We start from the raw sequence: 12,832 nt of genomic DNA, 5'->3' as shown, positions 1-12,832 counted from the left end.
CTAAAAATGTTAAAACCTATAATGAGGCTTGTATGATGATAGTTTTCCTGTTAATTACAAAAATAAACATTTAACTTTAATTTGAAAAATATAGTGAGTAGTTTGGAGGCATTTTAACTTTCTCGTATAAGCAATATAGAGAAAGTATAGTAATAATCAAAAAATTCGAAGTCGAGATTTTGACGAATCTCCACGTTTTAGACTTCCTGAGTTAGAAAAACACAATTTTGCAAAATGTCCGCCCATCTGTCTGTCTGTCTGTGACAAACATAATTGAAAAAGGATTTGAACTAGACGATTGAAATTTGGGATACGGTCTTTACACCAAATTTTCAGATTTCTATCAAAATTTGAGTAAATCCGTTCAGAGGAAGTCTGTCTGTCCTGCTCTTTGAATATACGTTAACATGATATTTACAAAATGAAGAGAGTTGGGCGGATGAAATTCGGTGCACAGATTTAGCATCTATAGAATAGACATCAGTCAGATTTTGAGCCAAATCCAAATACGGGTTTACTGTCTGTCGGTGGTCAGAAATAAGTAAACGCGTTAATTCAAAAATGCAATGACTTAAATATATAAAATTTGGCATAGGAATTTGTGGCTACAAGTGCAGTTTCGTGTCAAATATTTGTTTCTATTGGTTGAGAAAAACATTTCTAAAACGCAAATTCGATTTTTGGGAACTATTAACCTAATCTAGGGATTAATTGACAAATATTTCGTTATGAGTCACACGATCAATTCAGTAAAAATGCTAAATTTATGCCAAAAAATAATATATAATTATTGTACGCCAATACAATGTAAAGTGTTCTCTGGCACGACAAGTTTATTAGAGAGTATTTGGAGGGACCAATCCCGCTAGTTTTATTAAATTATTCAGTACTTTTAATTCTTTAAAGGGCCATTTTTTTCTAGTCATATTATGTTAAAATGTTTCTAGGCTTGATATTAGAATAAGAAAAGGGATTCATTTAGCTTATTAAATAAATTTAATTTGATTAATTAATTAATTTGGTTACTTAATAATTAAATAACAAATCAAGACACATCATTTTGTGTGAGGTAAAGAACTGAATCATCTAAGTTTCTGTCTTTCTAAAAAAATTTTGTCAGAACTTACGCCAACCTACAAAATTTCATACAAATATTGATAAATTTGGTGGGAAGCATACTTCCCACGGCCCTAGAAAGGGTTAAAGTAGTATTTTAATTCTAGTTTCTTCCAATTACTGAAAATAATTATAATGAGCTTTATTATGAAGTATTAATAATAAATGCCAAAATTTTGTTCACTAACAATAATGACAGTACACTTTTATGATCATTATCGATATTATATTGTTATTTAATTATCGATACTTTTTTTTATCCTAATTTCTGTAGAATACTGAGATGAAGATAAAACTAATCTACGACCCAAAGTAGGATAACGAACAGCTTCAGAGGATTAATAAGAAAGTGGTTATACAACATCTTGGTTTTTTATTGACATTTTTTATAAGCTTTTACCCGAAAATTGTAATTAAAATTCTCTTAAAATTAATGCAAAAGCAAAAAAAAAAAAAAAAATCTCTCGCATAGAAATCCCAATTTAATCAAATTCTTAATTGTATCCAGTAATGGAATATGCAGTCTAATTAGGTATATGAGGTCATTTATATGGCAAGAGACCATGACCAAAGATGATGGGAATTTTAATGAATTTATTTCCCTCTCTGTTTTATATTCTTGAAAGTAGCTCCAGACATAAAATTGGACGAGCTCAAGGCACGGTCTAATTTGATGTCTGGAGAATTGAATTTTATCACGTGTGTCTGCCTAGATTTTGGATGGTCGTTATAGTTCCGATGTTTAACGAAGTATTACGAGCTTTGCCTTGAATCATTATGATATGAGTGTTATTATAGTTGTTAGTTAAGGGTAAGAAGAGAAATAATTTTCCAGAATATTATGCCTTCTACAGAAAACCCTTACAATATACTTACTCCTCATTTCCATATTAAATACCAGCCAATATTGATCAGTTGGGGTACGAAAACCGCACAGATATTAAATACTTCATGATGTGATGCAATATAAACCAATTTTAACTTGTAAGACTTCTTAAATATTGATTGAAAACTTCACTTTCGGATTAATGTAGGTTTCGGCGAGCTCTTTAAACGTCGGGCATAATGGATATGTACTCTGATATTCTAAAAGTGTTAACTACTTATTTTATCTCAGTTACAGTTGATATTAACAATTTCCGATCATCATTTACAACTAAGAAACTACTATATATCTGTAGGCTTTGCTTCTGGTAACTGTTCAAATTTCACTCAAATCAATTCAAGTAACTCTCTCTCCGGAGGATCAGACAGGTGTTTGCGGTTTCTTACCTACTTCGTGGAAATGGAGAAGATGGTAAAAACAGGAAAAAAAAAAAAAATATGAAACGTGTAGTCATGGGAAATTTATTATATTGAGGAGTGCCATGGGCTAGCGTTTTGAAGCACCTGGATATGCGGTCCATGATTTTCGGTCATAGAGTTGCTTTGAATCGAGACATTGTTACTGAATGTGTATGTATAATGCCTTGTTTGGTCTTTAAAATAATTACAGGCTGTGCATCAATTGTGGATTTAGGCACTTTGTTGCTCTAGGCAGTGCACATTATGAGGCTTCTCTTTTAATTAGATGGTCAATTTAATTTCATATTTTGGTATACTTTTAACATGCCAATGATTTATTTTTTCTTTAAAATTTACAACTTTTATGAATATATATCTCCAATTTAATTTCATATTTTGACATACTTTTAACATGCCAATGATTTATTTTTTCTTTTAAAATTTTACAACTTTTATAAATTATATCATTTTATTTATCTCTAGATTGTCCAGCATTCATGTTTGCACGTAATATTATTAAAGCAGATGTTTGGCTTTATAAAAATTTTAATAACTAAATGAACGTAATGAAACATTGAGAGCTAACCAATTATACTTAAAATGTCAATATTATTCTATTATTTTATAATTCATAGAATTTGTATTTTTTACAAACTTATTTATTTGGGAAATAGTAAAATAAAGTTTTTAAGTGAATCTACATGGGATTTTCACAATTTAGCTGTCCTATGCAGCTACCTAGTTGGAAATATGTCTCTGCTAAAAACAAATAAGTGATTAAATGCTATTAATTAATCACTTAATAAGTGGATACGGTACAGAGTTGGGGTTGTTTGGATTTCCCTTTGCAATGCTATTAATTAATCACTTAATTCGTAACATTGTGAATAAGTGGTTAAGTAGCATTAGTAGCATTGTGTAATAAGTGATTAATGTAGTTTGAAAAGTATTAGGTAATTTTTTTTTAAAAAATTAGCCTCTTTGGACTTCATTAATTATATTGAGAAACCAGTTCAAATTTTATGAATTTAGGCTTTATGAAATGTATGTAAATTGCAAAGGGAAATCCAAACAACCCCAACTCTGTACCGAATCCACTTCTTACAAAGCAATAATTAACTATTAAATAATGTGATATTTAAACTTTTAGTCTATTTTACAGGAACAGTTCTATTTCAAAGGGGTAGGGGTGGGTAATTTAGAATAATTTCTTAATTGTACGACCACCTCTACCTTTATGATTAGTGTGCGATTCAATATTTTAAATTTTGATATTTTAATGGTTTCACATGTATTTGCTCTCATGATAAAATGGAAGAGAAAAGAATTTGACTTATTGTAAAAGCATAGCCTGTCCTATCGCTCGACGGCCATGCATTGCGCCGACTACGGGATGATTATTTGAAACGATCGTTTACACAAAGTCACCGTGGGAGTTTGCCCCGATGAAACGGCGACCTTCAGAGGCGATAGAAAAAAAAATATATTTATATAATCATAATCCAATATCGCGCCGACGCGATGCTAATGTCTCGGAAATACGGGCTTAGTTTTATCCGATCATTGCGATCATTGGACAATCATTTAGCGATCACTCTTGCTCCTTCGGTACATTATTTATGATTTCTGAAGCAATAAGGGTACAGCGAAGGATTCTCACTCTTAAGATCTTCCGCGTCATATTTAAGAATGGATCTTATTACTAAGTTAGTTCTATTCCGTGATTTCAATAATTTCTTCGAAGTATTCTGTTTTGAGAGTCTTTAGACTGAAAATTTGAATCTTGACCGATGTTTTTACTTTCAACATACCGACTGCATCGACAATGGAGTGACCAGATATATTTCGTAATGCTATCGATTCTCATTCATTCGGCAGATATCTAACTACAGGATGGATGGATTAAAGAAAGGGAGTTAAAAACAGATATTAATAGTAAAACCTATGTTCAATCTAAAAATATTATACACTCTCCAAAATTATATAGATTGTTATATAATATACAATATTAATACTTTCAACTATGCAGATTATACAGATGTAAGGGGGCAGTTGGGTTGAAGAAAGGTAACAGGCAAGTAGAATGAAAATATGTTATTATTTTATTTTCCAAATAGTTAAAATACAAATTCTATGAATTATGAGACATTGAATATATCAACTCTTTGTCAAGTTCTATCTATTTCATGAAGCATGTTTAGTTATTTCCGCGGCTTTTATTCCTTGAATATTGATCGCAGACATATACTGTAAATTATAAAGTTGCGTAAAAAAATGTGCAAAATATTATGAAATCGATTAAAATTTTCAAGGGATTAAACTTTAAAAAATACAAAATTTAAATTTTTATATGGACCCAGTACAAAAAAAATTCCCAATGAGTAAAATGTGCTAATAAATATACATGATTTAATAAGATCATGTACAACTCTAATAAGGTAATGTGCCTTTAGAGGTCAGGACAATCCCATAGAGGTCATGTACATCCTCTAATAAGGTCATGTTCAGAATTTTGTCATGAAAACTCTCAAAGATATGTTAAAACAAAATTGGTGAAGGGTCAATCACAAATTACAATGCAAATGTTTACAGCTTCAATGCAGATGACGTGACGCAGGAATGCATCATAAGGAAATAAAATATGCCTTATATCTTTAGTTTTAAATACAATTGTAAAATCTATGATTTGTATTTAAAACTAAAGATATAAGGCATATTTTATTGCTTTCTGAAAAATACTTTAAAATTTTATATCATGAATTACAGAATATAACTTAAAAATAGCACGGTCAATGAACTTATAAAAAAAAACTCATGTAATCTTTCCTTTATGTAATCTTTTCTTTAAGTTATTATTTCTACAAATTTTTAATACTTTTGAACAATAAATAGCAAAACTATTATTTATTTATTCAATCATTATTTTCTTTGTTAATTTGTGTACCGGCCCTAAAACATGAACATCCGACATGATTTTTCCTCTTTGCAAATTCATATCCAGGCACCGAAAAGTGGTTTAAGTCAGCATTTATGTAGTTTCATATCTTTGAGACTTTTTGTGATAAATTTCTGAAATTTTGTACATGACCTTATTAGAGAATGGAACACATTTTACTCACTGGAAAGTTTTTACACAGGGTCAGTATAAAAATTTAAATTTTGTATTTTTTGAAATTTAATCCCCTGAAAATTTTAATCAATTTCATAACATTTAACACCTTTTTTTACGCAACTTTTTGTAATTTACAGTGTATGTCTATGATCAATATTTAAGGAATAAAAGCCGCGGTCAAGGTTTTTGAGCCACCCTGTATATAAAAGTGATTATTTACTGTACGTAATATTGAATATAAATAAGGACAAATATTGCGTACTTTCATTAGTCATAACAAATGAATAAATATAAATATACATATTTTTACTAAGTTTCTAAAATAAAAAATAAATAAAATGAATATAGATTATTAGTGTGTTGTTAAGCCAAAAAATGTACTGAAATGTGAAACTAAATTGACCTGTTTATTAAAAGAGGGTTTCATAATATGCATTGCTCAAAATGTTTACACCCACCACTAAAAAAATATTTCAAAATGCAAAATCTGCTCTTCAACCAATCATTATATGGTACCAAGGTCAATGACATCAACATGAAATGAGTTATCTTTTCTTTGATGCTATCTATTCCCTTCCAAAAATGCTGGACTATAAAAGGTGCACTGTAAAATTCTTGAGAATCTACTGTATTGAATTTCATTGGAGTAGAGTTCACTTAATTTCCTTATATTCAACAAACACAAAATAAAATTGGATGTATTAGGACCTTAAAGTTTTTCCTTCAAACTGGACTCGACATTTAATGGGACCTTCGAAATAACTTCGATTACTTTTGGGATATGCTTGATATGTAAATATTTTTTTAAACTCTAAAATCAATTTAAGATATTTTAACTCCTTTTATCCACAATATATAGTTCCGAGGTCACTGACATCAACATGCAGCGACTTATTTTCTCTTCAACGCTTTCCATTTGCTTTCTAAAAATGCTGAACTATGAGAAGTGCAAAGTCGAATTATTTTAATTCTACTGTATTGAATTCTATTGAAATAAAATTCATTTTGTATTTAGTTTTAAATACAAAATAAAATTTGATATATTACTGCCTTAAAGATTTTTTTCTTAAACAAGATTCAACATTTAATGAAGCCTCCGAATTCTAATGGAATCTTTGAATGCTCTTAGGATATATTTGAAACATTAACACTTTTATAAAATATAAAATCAATTTACGATATTTGAACTTCTTTTTTCTACTGAATAATTCTTTTATGGACAGTTGATATGTATGACTTGTTTATTTCGTTCGTAAGTTAAAGAGTGTCCCCAAATTAACGCAACATTCAAATCTTATATTAATATTGGGACACCTTTTAGATAGGTTGTTAATTTTCTACATTTATTTTTCACTTCTATTCTGTGATTAACATTTTCAATTAATTCAAATGGTATTGTTTATCATTAAGTTATTGCTATTACTATCTGTTCCGTATACAATGTTTTCTTCATTTTTTAGCCCGAATTAGTTAAATTCAAGAAATTACAATTGTTTTCAGCAATTGGATTAAAATGAGATGGAATTTAATTTTAGAACTAAACTGTAACAGACATTTTATTGTTCATTTTTACGTTTCTTGAATTAGGCATGAACAGAATCATAATGATAACAAATACATCGAATATTCTCACCCTACTGTAACAACTGCGCCTTTTTCGCGAGAAGAGAGAGAGAGAGAGAGAAAATGAGATAGCTGTTTATTTGTTATTTTAGAGTAAGAAAAAAAAGAGTCAAATGATTGACTTGGAATTGGGCTGGGTGGCACCCCACTATGGTGATTTCCTGTATCATGTTATGCTCAGATTATTTCTCGATACATATTTTATTGCTTCAATGTGCATGTCTGCATTTTTGTGTTTGTACTTGTGAATCTGGACCATTTGTACATATCGGAAAACCAGTGGCTGTTGTCTCCCCAAAACTTTCTCGCACACTCTCTAATAAATTTGTCATGCCAGAGGGCGATTTACATTGCACTGGTGTACAATAATTACGAAATATTAACTTTTGGCGTGAATTTAGCATTTTTTGGCATCCTTGGCGAGTTGTTTAACGATTAGTTCCTGGTATGCCTTAATAGTGTTGAAAAATCAGTGTTTTAAACGCGTTTTTTTCAACAGATTGAAGCAAAAATTGGACACAAAATGCATTTGTAGTCACAAAATCCCATACCAAATTTAATATATTTAAGTTATTGCATTTTTTAATTACCGCGTTTACATGTTTCTGTAAGTACAGACTGACAGACAGTCAAGCTGTCGATGCATTTGATTCAAAATTTGACAGATGTCTACATTTTAGATGTTAGATATGTGTATCGAATTTTGTCCATCTAGCTATCTACGTTTTGAAGTTATTGTGTTAATTTACATTCGACCAATTGGACAGACAGACTTCCTCTCAACAGATTTTATTTAAAATTTGATAGAAATCTCCAAATTTGGTGTAAAGGCCGTATACTAAATTTCAACTCTCTAGCTCAAAGCGTTTTTGTGTTATCTTTGTCACAGACAGACAGACGGACATTTTCCAAAAATGTGACAATCAACGTTTTGACAGATTTGATTCAAAATTTGATAAGAATTTACATTTTAAATGCTAAGCCTGCATACAAAATTGCATCTATCTAGGTTATTACGTTTCGAAGATGTCGAATTCTCTTTGAACAGTGAGACAGATAGACTACCTCTGAATAGATTTCCTTCAAAATTGGATAGAAATCTAAAAAAAATTTTCTTAAGTCGACATGCCAAATTTCATCGATCAACCTTCTTTTTTTTTTAGTTACAACGTTTACAAACAAACACAATGACAAATATATGCTTTTCGAACTCTGAGAAAGCCGAAATGTGGAGAGTCGTCAAAATATCAAGATGGTATTTTTTTTTTTTTTTTTTTTTTTTTTTTTTGTCGATTACTATACTTTCTCTATACTAAGTACACGAGAAAGTAAAAAGAATTTTAAAAAAATTTGGCGACTTACTCGGTTTCTTTGATCCGAGATGGTACACTACTGTGATGAAATATAGACTTACACATATGATAACTACAAAGGATACTCCGTCTCGCAGTAAGCCATCTACATGATCGGATGCGATAAATCTACATAATCGTAACGCTACAACATTGGCGGGAACTATAGGTGACCCTAGAGTCATCACCAATCCCGCTACAACTCCAACCATACAAAGTATGCCCCGTCATTGGTAGAAAGTAGCTAACCCTACATTATTTCTGTACTCATCAATGCAGCGAGAACCAATCAACATGCCGGAACCTTCTCATAGACATATTTTATGTCCCTCTCCCCGGTGGGGATATATTTATATGATAACTCAATTTGAAAATAAAGTGAGAGCCATTATGAAGAAATTCGGCATCCTGTGTGTTTTAACAAATTACTCATTTTGTTTCTTACAACAATAGAATTTTCAGATGGTTTTAAATAACAATTATTTTGGATAGTAAAAGATACTTTCCTTTTGTGTATCTTAAAAAAAAAAAAAAAAAAAAATAGCTCATTTGAAAAAAAAAAAAAAAAAAAAAAAATTAATCTTTATCATTGTCAGATCTAGAAAATTTGAGACTCAAACAGAGCTTAGAATGTGACTGCTTTTTTTTAAATAACTAATAAATAAACTAGCCTAGTTATTTTAATATATTTCTAATTTAATCAGCATTTTAATGAGCTATTTTAGATTAATATCTTGCCTTAGTAACTTTATAATAAACACGAATTTTGTTTATTTATTAAATGTGACTGAGGATTGCTCGGCATTCAAGTAGACGAATGGGGCTAATAAATGTTTTAATAATTCAAGATGGAATTGAGCAGATTGAATTATGATCAATTAAACTTGACAATTTATGACTTATTTAAGTTGACTTGTTTTCCTAATATTTTTTCCAGCTTATTTATTTGGAAATTAGACTAATAAGATTTTTTAATCGACTTGCCTGCTGCATTTGTCAGCCCAGTGGCCTTAGGCAGCTGCCTAGTTCGCATAGTAGGAAATTATATTAATTATATACTAGCATGAATTATCAATTAGGTAAATGCTTAGGTGCCTTATAATTTTTAATAAAATCAGGTAATGTAATTTTTTCATCGTTATGCTTCAAGATATTTCATTTTGAGCTTTTTTTTTAATTTATGAGGGTTCTACATTCGAACTTATTTAAGTTAAAATCAAGTATCCTCTAAATGTCGGAATATTATTCAAACAATATCCTTAATAAAAGTTAAAATCAAGTATCTTCTAAATGTCGGAATATTATTCAAACAATATTCTTAATAAAAGTTAAAATCAAGTATCCTCTAAATGTCGGAATGTTATTCAAACAATATCCTTAATAAAAGTTAAAATCAAGTATCCTCTAAATGTCGGAATATTATTCAAACAATATTCTTAATAAAAGTTAAAATCAAGTATCCTCTAAATGTCGGAATATTATTCAAACAATATTCTTAATAAAAGTTAAAATCAAGTATCCTCTAAATATCGGAATATTATTCAAACAATATTCTTAATAAAAGTTAAAATCAAGTATCATCTAAATGTCGGAATATTATTCAAACAATATTCTTGTTAATCTTCCTAATTGATTATAACATTCTTTCATTCTAAATATTATTTTGTATTATAATGTAAACCAGCGGGAGTGGTCTGCCAGTAACTTTATAGTATACTTTCTAATCAAAGTTCTATTTCTCCTTTTCCCGCATAAAATGGTGGAGCTTGGGTAAGACAATAAATGCTATGAGTGCTCACATTTAAATTTTCATCAGTACCGCTCATGAGCGTTGTGTGCTTCGTACTATAATGAAGAAAATCGGGTAAAATCCTAGATGAGCCCACCTCTTGGCGACTTATTTGAAATCTCGCCAAGTTGACTACTAACTAAATATATGTTATTATTATTTTTCAATTAAAAAACTATACTTGATATAATAAATAAATAAATAATAAATATAATAAATAAATAAAATAGATAAATAAAAAATTAATATAGTAAATAAATAAAATAAATAAATAAAAAATTAATACAATAAATAAATAAAATGAATTAAATATAATAATAAATAAATAAAATGAATTAAATATAATAATAAATAAATAAAATGAATTAAATATAATAAAAAATAAAATAAAAATAAATTTAAAAAATACGTCTGGGTTATACAAACGTTATCGCCACTCGTTTGGCGAGAATTCAAAAAGACGCCATGAGGTGGGCTGTGCTAGGATCCACCCGAAAATCGATTATGTATTTTGGATTTTTCCGACCTATTGAAACTAAAATTTAACAAAGAATTATTATTTCAGTAACAAGATCACATGATAAATTTCATTTATCTATGCCATTATTTTGTTTTATAATATAATATAAATCAGCAGGAATGGTCTCTCAGTAACTCTCTAATATAGGTACTATTTCTCCTTTTCCCGCATAAAATGGTGGGCCTTGGATAAGACATAAATGCTGTTAGTATTCATATAATATGAGAATGTACAATGCATGAGATATGTAATCATGTATGAGAATATACAATCTGCCAGACGGACAACCCTTTGATGGATTTGATTAACTATACTTAAATCTATATTTTGAATGCAAAAAAATACATGGTAAATTTACTTTACCCGATATGTTGCGTTTTTTAAGTTATCGTAAGACCGACAGACGGTTAATACCTTACCACGTTTCATGTAAAATTTGGCGAAAATCCACATTTTTGATGCCAAATCTATCAGCCAAATTTTGTTCATCTCGCCTGTTATGTCTTGTAGTTATCGCATTCATTTGTTATTGACATACAAACTTTCTGTCGATGGATTTCGTTCAAAATTTGATAAAAATCTGCAATTTTGATGTAAAGACCACATATCAAATATCTTCTGTATAACTCAAAGTGCTTTTCAGTTACCATGTTCAAGATAAACAGACAGACATAATTTCAAGAATGACTTTTTCAGACTCTGGGTGGTGCAAAATGCGGAGATTCTCAAAATCTCAAGTTCGAATAATTTGACAATTACAATTCTTTCTTCCCCGTGATCTGGATGACCCGGGTTCGAGTCGCGGTTCGGGCATGGTTGTTCTTCTATGTTCTATCTGTGAGGTGTTTGAATGTGATCTTCTGTAAAAAAGGGTTGTGCAAGCGAATGTGACTCAAGAAGTAGCTAAGTCGTACTCTTGGCCCTAGTTGGCGTTACTGTAAAAACAAGAGACGCTCACTCGGCTTAAATCGCTGACAGATAACTATTGGCGAGATTGTAAAGTGCCATAAGTCACAACAACAATTCTTTCTCTTTGTATATAAGAAAATAAAAACGACCGACTTTATATTACAACAATATTTAAATTGCCTTAGCAACGATATACAGATAAGTACTTCAGACGCTATAACGATGTTATTAAATGAATGTCTACTTGTAAGCATAAGATTTGTATAATTAGGTCATAATATGATTTTTCTAATTTATATAATAAACGTTTAATTTTAAAATTAATTTTTGTTTTCAGTGTTATGTAGATCGATTTTCAATCCTTTGCAGTTTTTTTCAATATTATCTTTAAGAAAACTATTATTTTCAAATGTATTTGTATCGGTAGCATTAAATTTTTAATGATCAAAGTTCCTTATTAAAACTTTGATTATGCATTTTTTTTTATGTGTGTGTGTGTTTGTTTATACGTCGTTTTATGTCAGTCTCTTGAAAGATGTATCAACGCTTGTTTATTTATTTGGAAAACTGAAGACAAATTACTTTATCAGAGTATTTCCAAGTACATAAAAAAAACAAATACCTATGATGATATCTTTTCTTTAAAAAACCACACTAAACAATCATTTTCTAGACATTAAAAAAAGAATAAAATAAAACCGCTTTATCATGTTTGAGAAAATGGGGGGGGGGGAGGAGAGAAAGAAAAAAAAAGAATAAGAAAAGAACACAGCAGTATACATGTCGATTAAAAGCAAAATTCACCAACCCAAACAAATACAGTTTTCCCAAAGTTAAAAAAAAACTCGTTCTTTATATACACTTGTTGATTGAATACACATCAAACCAACCAAATAAAAACAACTTTTTTTTCTTTTTCCCCAGTGAAGTGCTGAAATGTGGGAGTGTATTTCGCCATACCAACACCCCCTTCTTGCTTCTCCCCTTCTAAGTTCCTGATCCTTTAATTCCGCCAATCCACCAATGTGCGGCGCAGTGTCTAGGGGGGTCTTCCGACATAGACGATTTTCGGAGTCCTCTCGTCTGCGTCTGGTTTTGGACGGACAGAGGGCTTTTTGTGGCCGTGT

This window comes from Argiope bruennichi, chromosome 5 (assembly GCF_947563725.1).
Source record: "Argiope bruennichi chromosome 5, qqArgBrue1.1, whole genome shotgun sequence".
Lineage (NCBI taxonomy): Eukaryota > Metazoa > Arthropoda > Arachnida > Araneae > Araneidae > Argiope > Argiope bruennichi.
The sequence above is the reverse complement of the archived record's forward strand: the minus strand, read 5'-3'. Positions refer to the sequence as shown.